The sequence below is a fragment of the Syngnathus acus genome, chromosome 15 (genome assembly GCF_901709675.1).
Source record: "Syngnathus acus chromosome 15, fSynAcu1.2, whole genome shotgun sequence".
Taxonomy (NCBI): Eukaryota; Metazoa; Chordata; class Actinopteri; order Syngnathiformes; family Syngnathidae; genus Syngnathus; species Syngnathus acus.
Window position 1 is genome coordinate 6,849,417 of NC_051100.1, and position 16,083 is coordinate 6,865,499.

At 40.4% G+C, this 16,083-nt stretch overlaps 1 protein-coding gene across 3 annotated transcripts in view; it reads right to left on the reverse strand.

Moving 5' to 3' along the window:
- LOC119134425 (Kv channel-interacting protein 2-like) overlaps window positions 1-16,083 on the reverse strand; it is a 56,172-nt gene that overhangs the window by 33,773 nt on the left and 6,316 nt on the right. The window lies entirely within an intron of this gene.

The window sequence follows — 16,083 nt, forward strand, 5'->3', positions numbered from 1 at the left end:
ATTCCATCTTTTTGTGTGTGCCAGACAGACAAACATGCCCAATTTCCCTGCAGGTCAGAAAGGAATTCACTCAATTGCCAGACAGATGTTTTATCTAAATGCTGTAGCGCACTTTGGACAAACAATGTGCCCCAAGTTACGTTTAAAAGTCACGAGTGTTTGACTCAGGAACACACAACAAGACACACACACACAGACATATACACACACTCACATTCACACACATACCAGCTCAAGTTTGTTGTAAGTTTTCTTTGGCTTTTCTTCCTTTTTTATTAGGGCTGTACCTATCCAATCACATGATCGCAAATAAGCGTCAATCACATTTTTTATCTGATCATTATTGGGTTTAAAAAAATGGATTGCAATTTTTTATTAATTCTTAATGGTACACGTATTGTTTTTGTTGGTTTTGTAGCATTATACTGCCATGAAACCCACATAATGTGAAGCTCTTCAAATAAAATAGCAACCTGTCTGCCACACACTAAATACCAACTATAAATCCAATCAGGGATATAATTAATTACCACCTAGCAACTCCATTTTGTGTTTAGCGCCTTTAGCCTGGAATTAAATTAAACGTCAAAGTGGCGACCGTGAGGAGAGTAAAAATAGTCTGCCTAATTATTGTCTGTCGGGAGCCATAAAAGTGGTGGAAATGGGCTCAAATTCACTGCACTGTTGACATGATGGTGCAGTTGAGATGTGTGTGCTGTCGGTGGAGCGGATGCCATAATTAGGACGGAGACCTTGAAGACCTTGGAATTGCCTTCAGCCCCAAGTCAATGCAGAAACATCATTACAACCTCTCAAACTCAACAGGAGAGATAAGCGTGTGTCACCTTACCTGCTCTCTCCCTGCTATTCTATGCTTAAACTTGGGAAGGACACATAAAACATCCAGAGGAATTGATTGTTCAATAATTAGAATGATCTAATTGGGGATGCCACGGTGAAAGCACACAAATTTGCGGCAGCATCCCGCCTTATCTCGGTTCTGTATAGAAAATAAAGGCAGCTAAATGCCAGATGTTCCCTTACGGCTCAGATGTGCCCTTTTTGGAGGTGTCGCTTTGTAAGAGAGGCTAATGAGGGCCCAGCGCAAGTTGAGAGGGCAGATGTGACACAAAAAGTGTGTGGCCAAGACACACACAGATATGTTTTTAACCCGAAGCTGCAGCTGCTGAGACCCACTCAACGGTCTATTCAGAAAGAGCGCATGACTGAAGGGAGGAGGGAGGGAACGACAGAGCACCGAGTGAGGAAGGAGTGAAGAGCAGAGACACAGGTGGGAACACTTGTCTTCAGGGATGTGCAATGTAGACATGAGTGCACGACAAGCTGCCTTATATCGGATCGTGTTATTTGCACTATATGAGCCTCCCAGATGTGATATGAACTTGACAATGTGATCTGCTCATTTGTCACGTCTTTGGGCATTACTTCTGCTACTGCGTCACCTTAACATTTTACCGACCTTGAAATGTGTTATGATGGTAGTTTAGTGACAAGTATGCACAAAAGTGAAGGGAGGATTAGTTTTAATTAGGCAAAAGGATGGTGGTGATATTTTGACAGAAATATGAAAAGCTGATTTTCATGGCTCAGGTAAAACATAGCAAAGAGAATTACACTTTGTGTATTTGAAACAACCATAGCATAGTTTTGCATTTCAGGCTTCTTCTTGCTTTGTACTAAATTTCTAGCACTGATAAGCATCTGTGTTTGCAATGCTTTGACAATTTAAGCAACAAATTGCAAACAAAACAGTGAAACATATTCATTGACAATATTAGAACATTCATGCCTTATTTTAAGGTACTCATGGACACGACCAATACCAGTCACCGATGCTTATGGCACCCTCTTGGGGCTGTTTGGCTATCAGGAAGTAAATGTCTTGTAGTCAAGTATATGTTTATATGGTTTATATTAATACTGAGTGCATTATCAGTGTGTCGCTGCAATATATGTTTATTTGCAAACTTTTTCTTTTACAATATTTCATGGTTATATTTGGCACTTTTGTTCATTTATTAAAAACAAATCTTAATATCAGAGTGCATTGTTTGTTTTATTTCAAACTTGCTGCATGCAGTGGTTGCAGACATGAGCGGTTATGAAGGACAATGGCGCCATCTGCTGGCAAACATTTAAAAAGCTTTCTGGCACGCAGACCACCCTGAAGGCAAATAGTGTAGTTCATGAACCCGGATGAGTCATTGAAGAAAGCAAACATTAACATTAAAATCTAATGAAGACCAGAAACTACAAAAGAGCATACACGCAATACACACACAGTAATGCACGCATACTCATATGTATATTATAATAAAATGCATTTAGTATCAAAAACACTTGGCTCACAGACTATTGGGAATACCAGATCTAGAAATTTACTAGCTTGTTAAAATTCAAACTCGAATTTTCAAAATTATAGACTGCATAAAGTAAATAAAGTATAAAGTGGCACTAACGCATAACAACCAGCAGAGGGCAGTAAAATAACAGAAAATATTTTTTTCTGCATTCTTAGACCTGACATTTAGTTGGGCCCCACAAATCTATATTGAGCATATTTTTCTAAATCATTAAATCATATCAATTTTATTTTTCAAAACTATAGAATTTTTCCCCCCCCTAAATTATAGATCATCATATGATTATTATAAATCATAAGGTAAGTAAAGTATAAAGTGGCACTAACTCATTACAACCAGCAGAAGGCAGTAAACTAACAGAAAATATTTTTTCTGCAATCTTTTAGTTGGCCCCACAACTCTATATTGAGCATATTTTTCTAAATCAATCAGATAGAAACAATATGTCATTAAAATATTCATCTTGGAAAATACCCATGATTGCAAACGTACACTTGAATTTCAGCAATGCATTATGACTATCCGTATGAAAGCAAATCCATACTGGAGAATTGTGATGAGACACAGAGGTCACACGAGGACGCTAAATTTGCTTCATTATTTCTTTCAGGACATCAGGATACAAAATATTAAGAGGAAATGGTTCACAGAGGGAAAAAAATGTTACCAATCATCAACAGTTCCTGACTTTTATATCCTGCGGGTTCCTCAGAGAATGCTTAAGCGGCAGCCTAGGATCAGGCTGTCGGTTGTTGGATGATGATGGAAAGTGGTCAGACTCGAGAGATCCACGAGTCGTACAAATGAACAGAGGGATGTAGCGGAGGGAGCCGCAAGCAACCCTTCAAGAGTCATTGTGTGTCTTCCACGTTGCCAAAACCGACCATGCACAACTCCTTGGAGATGTCAAACCTTTAACACATGCACTGTGTCATACAACCAGATAGCACGGGTTGACAGTTCATGATGGGAAACTATTTGGTGGGGGCATAAAATGCACGCACTTGCACCAATGTGCAACCCTGACTAACACGCTTTTTTCCATCCTCTATATAAAATAGGGCATTTCTAAAGGAGTTGTTTTGCGGTGTTAAGTCAAGCACAAAACAGCGCATTTGGCAATGAATCTTGTAGCAGACAAAAAATTGACTAAAAAAAGGGCCATTAATGGGGAAATATGTTCCCCTTCTCATGATTGCATGCAAGCCCTCTGACCTGTTCTTTCTCATCTAAAAAGGTACAAAGCAGGGGTTTTGCGACTGAAAGATCAGAGCGCCTCAGAGAGACGGAACCCCTCTGAGCCAGGCGGCTCGTGTAGGAGGAAGAGGAGGAGAAGGATGAGGAGGAGGAGGGAAAAAAAGAGCTTCTATTTTCAGAGTGTGTCTACTTTACAGCAGCAGCCCTCCCCTAAACCACAGTTAACATGTAGCTCATGTTCGTCTACTCCAGATGAGAGATGATAGCAAGAAAAAAAGAAAATCAGCGTGGGTAGGATGGAGGTGGACTAATAAGTAACACTTTCCACCCCCTCATTGAAATGCAAGAATAAACGTATAATATAGAAAGGTAATAAAAAATGACATGAACTGTGGCTGGGTTGCAGCATTCATTGCTTCGTTTTCCTCTGTACAATTATGCTTTGGAAAACATCTTGAGTGCTTTGTTAAGACAGTATGTGGCTTAAAAGAACTTGTGTAGAAGGAAATAAAATGCTTATTTCGTAAAATGATAAGTGTTTGCTAAATATTTTATTAATATGAAGAAATAGACACACACAGGGCTAAAAAATGACTAAAACAAGTCCGTTTTTGGGGAGGTGTTGTTTTTTTGGGACGGGGGGGTTCTGGTGCGAGACAATATCGAACCACCATGGAGACGACAAGCCTCATGTCATTTCAGTTGGACCCCTCCCTTGATGGCTTCTCTGGAGCCATTAAGCAAAAGGCCCAGTCTGCTGTGTCAGATGAAGACAGCTGCTGGGTTAAATGGACCATCTGTATCTAAATGATATAATCATTCCTAATAGAACAGGGAGGATTCGGTCCCATTGCTGTCAGCTGGCCCAGAACAACAGGTCACCTTCATTGCAATTTACCGCCATCCACCTGATTGCCATTCCGCACATGTGCGCGTGCATTTTTGTTTCAGGATTTTTTTTTTTGTCTGAACTACTTTTTAATCCAGCAAATTCCATTCCTAGACGAGAGTAGACCAGACTTTGTTCTTTGCCGGAAGAATCAGAATTCTGACTTCCATACTAAAGTTTTTTGAATACGCAAAGTTGTGAAGGCTGAACCACAAATAAGTGAGTCCAATTTACATGAGGTTTTTTATTAATCATGGCGATGCCTTTGACAACACTAATAGTAACTCAAAACGCTTCAAATCATCATTTCCCATTGAAATGAGTGAAAATGCAATTAATCTGTTCCAGCCTTAACCTCCAAAAATACAAAACAAAAGTTTAAATATCTACTCTGGGAGGAAAAACAGTGCTCCATGCTTATGTCTGTGATACATCTTAGCCCATCGGTACGGCACTAATATTCGTCATTCGCATGGGATGAAGAATACATGACTGAATACTCTTAATTGCTTGAAAGGTTACAGTAGAGCAAAATCTATGCTAATTTGCTTTGTGCTTTCAAAGAACACACACATACACAAACTGTGGAAGCTTTCCATAACTTGTTAATAGGAAAAGTATTTGTGCCGTGCACACCGGTGGAATTTTCAGGGGAGCAAAGGTGATTCATGTTATTCGAGAAAACCGTATCCAAATGAACCCTTTAAAAGCGGTTTCATGAGATCAACTTGATCTTCACTGAGCGCACTAATAGCAGTTGTCATTATGAAAAGTGCAGCATACGAACGCCAACTCCAATGTAATCTGAACTCCTCTTGACACAATACACGGACGGCTTTTGAAAGCACCTTTTTTTGTTTTCAATCTTTGGAAATTCTGACTCATTCCGAACAACTGCCTGCCTATGGAGTGTTTCTAGTCACCCAAATAATTCAGAAGCCCTCTTTGCTAACAAAAATTCAAATTAATCACACTTACTGTACAGCCCTCAAGATATATTGAGCTATGGGTGTTATGAAATGGAGCATTCTAACAGTTCTTCCAGTTACAGTTTTTGTATTCGTAGTTCCGTATCTCGAATCCTCAACATGCAGGCAGGCAGGCAGCCAGAGGGGTGAATGGGGGTGAACGCCATCGCACAAAAACAACAACAACAAGCTGACAAAAGACATGCAACAGACTGGCGCATTTGAACAGCATCTGCGATGTAAACACGAACATGACAAGCATTGAATAAGCTGCACAGACTCATAGGAGGCTAAATCTCCTGACCACTAGAAACTCCGCCACAACAGATTTTCATTCTCATGTATTACAAGTTTAAGGATTAAAATACATGTATAAATAGCACATTAAAACATATTCCCACCAACAGAGACCATCATAACATTGACAATACCTGTAATTATCTCACTTCAAATAATCTTAAATTAATTTAAAAAAAAATCAGTGGCTAAATGGCTAGAAATACTTGTAGCTGAATTTTCATTGAAACTGAGCTTCCCTTTGTTTTGTATAAATTTTCCACAACAGGATGTAAATGTGAAGCTGTTGCGTGTTAATTTAAATGAAAATCAAAATGCTTGGCCAGGTGGGTGTACATGCGGTGATGGATCAGTAACAGAAGGAGCAGGGTAAGTAGGATGAATTCATTCCGCCCACTTAAAAGCTGCTACCCAAGTGTGTACCTGTATCAAACAGTTGGCTTTTTGAGCGGTTCACGTCTAATTCCCGACTATAAACATTGTGCGTGGTGAAACGGCAGCAGCACACTAATTTAAATTTTAAAAAAAACAATGTTATTTTAGGAATTCTCCGTAAGCCACAACCATCCGGCAAACAATGAATATCAGTAGAACCATCAGCGAGACACAGTAAGCTAGTCAAAAAGGCCAAATTAGTTATTGATTGAATCAGTCTCGCCAGTGACTAATATGAACCACTCAGACAAGCAGCGCTGAGCATCTGTGAGGAATAAATGGGATTTTCTAAGTGTAAATTGGGGAGGTCCTTCACGGCGGACCGGTACAAACACTTTGGAAAACCATATACTGTAATTATTATACTTAAAGCTGTAGTTCTTTTGTATTTGGAATTTTTGCTAGTTGTAAAATATTTGGCTTCTGCTCCAAGTAGGTTTACAGTACAATTCCAAATACCCAAAGAAAAATACTTGAGACAGCACTGTTTCTCCTTTGTAATGTCAAAGGTAGATTCTGCTTTTTTGCCTCTTTCCACCAAACTGAAATGTTTATGCGGCTTGCCAAATCTTTTGCTATTTGACCCTTTTTCATCCTCTCCATAGTATTTCTTCACTCCGCATTAGGATATAAACCTTGTGCTCCTGCCTCCTGCGGAGCATCTCTCTTTTATACTGCATGGGTGACAGAGAGAAAGAGAAAGCAGCCCGAGGTACAGTGAGGCGAGCGGTGAAGGAAAAGAAGTTTTCAAAGCTCACACAACTTTCTTTTATCCATAATGTATACTGTGGCACATTTAAATGCAGTCTTACTGGCCCTTGCTCCCTTTTTTGGAAGCACTCGTCTGCACAAACATTCAGAGGCTACTTTCCCTGGAAGGGAAACAGACTTTTGCTGTTTTCTCTCTCAGATTCATTTATCAGTCCCACTCTTATCGACCTTATCGCTGCCAACCAATTTCGCCAAACCGCCCAGTTATAAACCCACAACTCAATCTACTCGCCTACATTCATTCCGATGCTTAACTATCGAGACACAGTATGGAGGAATGGTCCAAAAGAAGGATGGGGAGGGGAATGTTAAAAACACTACTGTACTGTAGTTGGTGTAAATAAGAATATATGTCAAGGAAAATGCAGTCCAATAGTCCAACAACAATTGGAAAAAAGTTACGCAAGAATCTAGAAACATCCAATTGGAAGTTGCCCTTACATTGAAGGAAATATGGTTAAAACATTTCAGATTTTTTTTTTTTTACAGTCATTTAGAAGCCACATCAGGCAACAGGAACAACCTTTTTGCAATAACCCTTAAAACTGAAATAACATTTTGGATTCAACCATTGAAGATGACGCAAACCTGGATGACTACGAATCTACACCTACATATAGATTCACGATGAACAACAAGTTTTATGTGGTCCCCTGAAGCAAATTCATTCTATTCCATCACTCTATGAATTAAATTAATTAAATTGAAGGTCAAGCATCCTCAAACGAGTTTTGAGCATCCACAGTACCTTCAATGCTGTCAGCCAAAATGAAATACAGGATGTCAAGACTTCAGGCAATAGCTATATCAGCAATTGAGAAGCCAGAAAATAAGATTTATTTGGATTGGAGTGCCAATTGAAAAGTATGACTACTAGTCCAAACTTCTGCAACCTTCAAAGATCATAAATAAAAAGGAGCATCATCTTCAACATTTGGCTCAACGTACTAGAGGAAGATATTTATTTTCACGAAGTAGAACGCGACATAAATCCAAAACCTTAGTGGGAAAGCTTACAAAACCCAAAAATGTTCTAGTGTAGTTTTCACGATGCTTTTTTTCATACAAAATGCATACTGCCTTCTCTCGTGCATTATATCTATTGTTATACATATTTTCGGGGCGAGAATTCACAAGACAAGAATCCAGTGGCCCATCATCATTCAATAGATGATGCAGTTCAATGTATTGAGAACCGAGTCAAACATTGACAGCAAAGTGGCTGGAAGGCATGTGACGACAACATGTTTGGACATTGCTCATAAATACTGAATGAAATGTCTTTGCTATATCTGAAATCACTTCTAGACAGACATGTACCCAAGGCTATACGTTGCAATCCTAGACAAAACTACACGCCCACACACACGCACATGTATTCCGGTGAGCAAACATGCACAAGCAAAGAAGGGAAAACAAGTGGGCGAACGTGGCAAAATAACAGCAGTGACACCCTGGGAACGAGCTGAAACGAATGAGTGTCACATCTCTTGACAGCAATAATGGCTGTAAAATGACCCACTCTTCAAGCAAAGGACTCCACATTACAAACACACACACACACACGCGCACACGTGCACACACAGCAGATCAATTTATGGAGTTTCTGCACGGTCGTCACACACCTCGAAGTTGTGCCGAGTTCAACCACCTGAAATTTCACGGCACAAACTAAAGCAGAATTCAAAATTACTGCAATAAGTGCAGGGCAGAGATAGAAAAATTGCAAGTTTGCATGCAAAGTTTTTTTTTTTTTTCCTCTGCTTGCTACCAATGATAAAAACTCGAGTTTCCAATTTGGTGTCAGCCATTCGCCTTGCATTTATGTTTATAATATGGGCCACATTAGACAAGGACCTCTGGAAATGGCCAAATAGACTAAAGTTTTACAAAATGTCACCTTGAAACCAAACGGCATTTTGTCCATGCCTGCATTGAACATGTGTTGTACTTTAAAGACCTTAAAGATGCCCTAAAACTAAAGAAGCTGAAACTACTTTTGCAAGTGTCCCAATGAGCTTAATTCCTAACTATAAAACCACTGCCAGGTGTTGTTTTCCTCTTAGCTTGTCTTTGAACCACTTTCGATATCCTCTCCAGACAAGCAAAAGCCAACATTCTGTAACGCACCCGCAGGTGTTTGCAAAACGCATCCAAGCTGCCGGCTTTCCTTTCTCATAGCGACGACGACGCCACTGTTAGTTTAAGCTGCCTTGAGACCGGGGTTCAAATGTGCATTAGAAGAGGGATAAAGAAAATGAGATGGAGAGGATGGAAGCCCAAGCCCAATACGCTTGAGGCCATTGCTGGTTGATATCAGATATCCCGGATTATAGCCACACAAACACACACCAGCAAACAGGCAGTTGTTTGGCTTTCCCCCCGATTTACCCAAGAAGGTTAATGGTTGAAGTGACCCTCATGTGAGTAACCACCTTGAGGTATTAAAAGCCAAGCTGCACCATCGCTGTGGAGAAAACATCCCTCAGAGTTGACCATGAAGCAATTTTAAACTTGTTAACTCAAAGTACAATAGCGGACGAAACGGAAAATTAACAATTACAGGAATCTGCCCCAAGCAGTTGTCAATGTTGATGAATCTCACATTCTCAGAGATTACTTCATGTTCTTCATCTTTTTTTGAACCAAGTTCACATTATTCACAAACTGCACGGCAGTGCTAGTGCGGATAGACGACAAAAAATAATTATTTTTATTAAACAAGGGGTCTTCTGCGTTGCAAGTGCCTCTGGTGCCGAAGTAATTTGAAAGTTATGCCGGGCGCAACATAAACATAAGCATTATTGTCGGCAGCCTTGGCACCGCAGTCTAATAAGAGCAGACTATAGCAATTGTGATGGGAAAACTGTCACTGTTGCAGCCTCTTAATTAAAAGAGTGTAGAGAAAAGATTCCGTCGTGGAAAAGCTATTTTTCTTCAGAGCTGAAAATGCAAGGAGGGAGAAAAGTAAATGTCTATACAGTTAAACTGTTGAATTTAATGATTACAATAGGACCCAGGAGGCTTCTTGGTGTCAGGTGTGACAAACACCTCTGAGCTTTGTGGTTCCAATCTCGACTCTACTCTAAAAGCAAACGTGTTACGTTAATTGAAGGCTTTAAATTGTCCGTAAGTGTGCATACAAGTGCGGCTGAATGTTTATATGTGCCCAAAAAAATCCTCACATCTTAAGATGGATCTAGTCCAAAATGTTAGCCTCTCATTTTGGAGATGCTTAAGGTAAAAGAAGAATTCAGGAACCTTGCAGCATTTGGTGCTCATCTTTCAGTCGTTACACAACTTGGCTTGTGCACGCTCACTCGAATACTATCTGCCAAACCTCTTTAAAGACACTAAATCGGAAAAGATTGAGAATAATTGGCTCATAGAGACAGAGGGGCAAACCTTGAGCAAACTACAAAAACACACTCCCAATCCGGGTGCTTCATTAAGGTGCTTGAGTGAGTGCTCGGAGCGAGAAAAGTGGAGTTTGTCATAAACAACAAGCAGGGAACAGCCAGCCAGCAAAAAAAAAAAAAAATCTTCGCTTTGGTATTATTACGATGCCTCGATGTTCTCTTCCAGTGTGGGTTCTTTGTCATCCATGCAAACTGGAATTATTATGAGCACGTGGGAAGTGTGCCAAATCACTGTCCCCCTCAATATTACCACGGGGGAGGGCTGAGCGGGGAAGAGTAACACACAACCCGAAGCCCGGCAGCTGGCAGAGGGCGATAAGACAAATGGGCAGCCATTGGGAAAAGGATGAGGAAAATGGAAGGTATTTACCTAAGAAATGTCACACTTTTATTTGGCCTGTGCGGGGATCTATATGAGCCAAATTTTGTGTGTTCATGCGAGCGTGTGTGTGAATCATTCACTTTTGAAATCAACTTTGAAATGATTCTCCTGCTGTTGCATAGCATAGTGTGTCCAAGCTTTTGACTGTTCTTGTACCTCAAATGTAAATACAATTTCCATTCTTACAAGTGATAAATTTAAGCCTCGGCGAGTGCACATCTAAATCTCGCCGCTTTCAGCCTGACTCGTGCTGAAATGTCTATCATTATAGCACGCTACACCATTTAATTAAAGAGGGAGGAAGTGATGCGGAAAGTTCATCTAAAGTTTAGCTTGACGCGCCACTGGTGTAATCGCTTTAACTTTCACAGATTGTTCATTGTTGTCATTTAGGAGCTATCTTAAAGGTCACCTCGAGTGTGCGCGGATGATGCAGCTCAACTTGGCCTCAGAAAATGCTGACCGTGGAATTTAGAAGGGTTTTTGATGGTGACGATTTGTACTGTGGAACGATTTATTCCATATAGAGTTGATCTCAATGCTTTGAAAGTCAATCAAATCAAAGCTCAACTAGTTTATGACCAGCCAAAATGCTACATGAAAAGAGCGCCTGCTTGAGTGAGCCGACACTCCCAACGTGATGCCGCACATGACACAAAAGAGTTGTTTAGGATCAGGGCTGATGGAGCAGGAGGAGAAGAGAGGATTATTGTCAGAGGTTCTCTGTCGCCGCTGCCACAAAGCAGACTGCACATTCAGCAGAGAAGAAAGCGATACCATGAGAGCAAGGTGGATTTCAAGGCGAGTCGCTCGGCGTGTTGACATCAGCTGGTTCCTCAAATCCGAGAGTGTTTGTGGTTGTGCCAATATTGCACTTTTATTTATTGTTTTGCATCTTCCGCTGATTCCCAACTCATTTTTATCAAAGAGAGTGGATATTTAGAAAGAGACTAGTCAAAACACAGCATTCATCTCACCTCGATTATCCTCTGCACAAGGACACAAGAATATGTCGAATGCTGCATAGTGGTCACTAAAGTGCATTGAGCTTTAAAGCGGGTACAATCAAGTGTAGTCAAAATTTCTGCACTCACTTGCAGTCACTTTTTTTTCCCAGCATTTAAACATAATTGGAAAGTTGACATGACCCAATCAATTTAGACCATTGATGAAAGGTGATTAGATTTGCAGTGTAGCTGAAATTAAATTTAAAAAAAAAATCTCATCTGCATGCCCGAAAATTAAAAGTCACACGAATCACCAATCATTGCTTGTTAAGACTGTAGCGGCTGGTCTTCATTGTTCCATTCTATCTTTAGAGTGACTGTCAAACTAAAAGTTGAGCAAGAAGGGGAGAAACAAAGACATGGAGGAACCAATTTATCTCATCTGGAGCAACCAAGCAGACGTTAGGAAAGATGTGCGCACGCACACGCTTCTACTTTGCTGTCTGTTCTCTCTCCGCCGCCGCTGAAGGGATGCCACACACGCACAAATTTAAACACTCAAGCAATCCATCTACGGCTCTTCGCCGTAATTGCCTTGCTTAAAAAGGAAACAGAAGGTGTGGAATATGTGTGCAGATACAGCCGCAGCCTTCTTAAGTGCAACACAAAATCTGGGTGACTCGAAAAAATTCGTTTCAACTCAAGAGTACTACTCGATTTAAAAAATATATATTTTCAAGAATGCGTAACTGTACACACCTTTTACCTGGAATGTGCAAAAGGGTGTGTACACTTGTGCAAATAGTGTTTATTTTTATTATTTTATTTAAAAAGAAATTACATTTTAAATAAATTGTATAAATAGTAAATAAATACATGGTGTTTATTTTAATTATTTTATTTAAAAAATGTTAAGTTTTATTTTTAAAAAAAACCTTCAATTGTTTATGAAGCACTTTTTCATGTAGCTGGTGTGGCTAGCACAGCTGGCTGGATGGAGGCTATATAAAATGTACTATAATATACTAAAAAAAACAAAAACATGCTAAAGTCTTCTTTATTTCACATCATTTGTCAGGAGCTGTTTCCTGCTCGTAACATCGCTTCAAATCGCCTTCACAGGCTGAGCAGTAACTCAACAAACCAGGCGGGATTAAATTGTAAATCCGACCCCTTTATTGCATAAGATGACATCAGACGTTGGAATATCAGCGGCCCATGCCAAAGAACAAATGATTAAAAAGAAAAGAAGATTGTCTGTTCCTGGGAGCGTTAGATAACATGCGTGCGGCTGGCTGATGAAGAACAGCTGCAGCAGTCTTTTCCATGCACCTACGGGCCATGACATTAGGTACACCCACACGGGCTAATGAGCTCCACCACGGGAGCTGACCTTCACCCCCACCTGTGTCCCGCATTTGGCGCTAATAGCTCACATTTTTCACAATTAGAAAACAAAATTCCTGGCTAAAGTAGGCGAGTTTACACCCAAATAATGTCTCATGCTCAGGTCTCCAAATTCTGAGCCAGAGCATCCACTCTGCTGAAGATGATGCTGCACCAGGCCATGAAACTTGCATTTGGCTCACCGCCCATCAAGCAGCAGTGAGTAAAAATCCCATGAGATACAAGAGCAGCCTCTTTGGAGCACGAGGTTATTTCGTTTTTCATCATCTGCAGGAACACATCTGAGCTTGTTAAAATGCTTTTAAGTACCGGCGTGCTTGCTGGCGCTTTCGTTTGGCTGACTGCCCCCCTCACATTAAACGCAATGATTGTTTGTTTTACAAAAGCATTGACAACACGAGAGAATAGGAAAAACCATTGCACTCGATAATATTGTATGCTAGCACTGAACTGGATCACAGTTATGAGAATACCAGAACACCTTAAAGGTCACCCAGGCAGTCACTTTCTTTTACGCTGAATATCCCAATTGCACATTTTAAAATATCTAGGGGGGGGGGGGGGGTATGTAGTGCAAAACCTTTTGTCGTGATGAATGTGACGGTGAGTAAACTGAAGAGCATACATCATCTTTTAAGGAATAAACAACGTGCACACAACAACACATAATTTTCCCTTGCAACACCTGATGCCTGCCTTCCACAATTTGTGGCCACCCAAGCATTGAGAGAGCTGAAGGTGAAGCCATTAACTTTGCATCTACTTACAGTAAATCACCTGACTGCACCTTAGGTCAGCTGAGGTCGGAGGGGAAATTGATACCAGCCAACCAGCTAATGTCAACATCTACTCAAACTAAAAAGATGAGGTAAATGACCTTTAAACAACTTTGTAAAGCAGCGAAACAACATACGGAAACATAAGATACGAGTAGTTATTGAGACAGTGACTTGCATTGTACACTACGAGCAATTTCTGTTCCCTGCCAAACTACAACAAAGCGTCGCTCGCTCATCAGCACACAGGGGGGTGAAGCAACAAGCTCATATTTCAATGAAGAAATGTTATACTGGCTTCATTAATAATCATTAGCCCCTTAATGACTCGGTGTGTGTATGCGCAAGTGTGATTGCTCAAGTAATTCCCCTTCAGCAGACACAAGAAACAATTTAAAGATCATTTAATGTGAAAGCATGCAACAATAGTGTTTGACTACATTTTCCATCATTCCAATAAAAAAATTGAAAGACAGGCTGTATATGTTAGGGCGGAGCTAAATTTAGCCTGGGTTGTTAGCGAGTTAAAGAGTCTTTGTAGTTCTAGCATTTTTTTTTCCCAATCTAGCGGGGAAGCTTTTAAGGCTAATGTGGCAAGACAAGTTTGAAATCGTGTTAAGCCGTTTTTGGATCATAATTGGTACAATATCCATAATAGGGGTGCGGGTGGGGCTTGACAAGTGTGAGTCATGTATTTGCTGTGGAATAAAAGAAAACTCCTTCATGTAGTTGTCGTGACTACAAATAAGATGAGGAGAGAGCAGAGTTACACTTTGACAAAAGTTTGAAATCTTAATAAGCAAAGCAATTTGCAGGCGTACTGTGAGTGGATTAGATATGACAGTTTTGACTTGCAATAAATTGCAGTCTAATCCTGAACATCCTCACCACCGCTCCAGAATGAACATAAATAGCAGCGCGCATATTATTCTGCCAACTCGGCAGAGCAACATTTCCCTTACTAAGGAATCTTGAATTTTCTTCTCAACATCCGTCCTCATCTACAACGCATTCAGGCACACAGGTAGAAGATGATTCTGCACGGCCATTGTGTGTGTGTTTGTGTTGATTACTAGACTCAATCAACTCTCATGAAATTCTGGTGGCGGGCCAGAGCATCAAGGGAGGACGCTGATGCGATGTCAGGTTGCAGTGTGAGTAATCACTTTTGGGAGGTGCCAGGAGGAGATGGAGTGTGAGTGAAAGGACAAAAGTGAGAAGAATGCAAAGGTTACTGTATATTATGAGCCAATTGATTTGGAGTGCTCGGGCCAGGCTGCCCTGTGATTGACTGGCACGGAGTCCAGGGGTTTAGTCCACGGGCAATTTGACAACACAAAGACACCGAATATATAGAGTCCATCCAATTGCGCCTCTGTATACAAGTCGCACCGCTCATCTTGGTCATGTGATACATTCATCAAAATAAGGAAAGTTCAAAAGAGGCAAAAGAAGAGTCTACAACTTTAATTATCACTAATGAACATCGTTTTGAAACCCAAATATTTATATAATATATAAACATGAACAAGAAACCAAATATGGCCTTATTTGAATTTTTAAAAACTCGAAATGAGAGACTATTCAAATTTTAAGTCCAAAAGCAGCCCTTGTATTGGATCTCATTGCATTGTGCATGTGTACCTAAATTTGTGGTGAGTGAGTGTATATTCCACAGCAGCAAAAGTACCTCATTCGGTGTTCTTGCAGCTTTTGGCTCTTGCCAGCCTGAGTGTGGCATTTAATCAATCTTGCTTGTTTTCAACTTTTAAAAAGTCTGCGTAGCCTTGTGGGGGTGGGGGGGAGTTTAATCTCCACACCTTTCAGTCATCTGAGGGGTCAAAAAGTGTTTGACCAACGGTGTTTTTTTTTTTTCTATGCAGACAAACCAGACTGCAGCTATGATGGGAAAAAAAAGCTTGATACTTAAATGTTTCCAATTCACGTTATATTGAATTTCTAGTCGAGATTCAATACGGTTGTATAATTGATTCTTATGCCCATGACAGACTGTTTTCTTTTCGTCGCTCACTGTAATTTCTCTGCTGAACCAAGTAATTTAACGACTAAAAAAAACATGGCAGGAGAGTGCAATGTGCAGACAGTACTTGGAAACAACACAGCTTTAAACCGCTACACCGTCATTGGCTTTTCTCAGAAGATTCTTCCAATTCACTTCAATCATAAGTTACAAGAAAGCAGTCAGTTCTC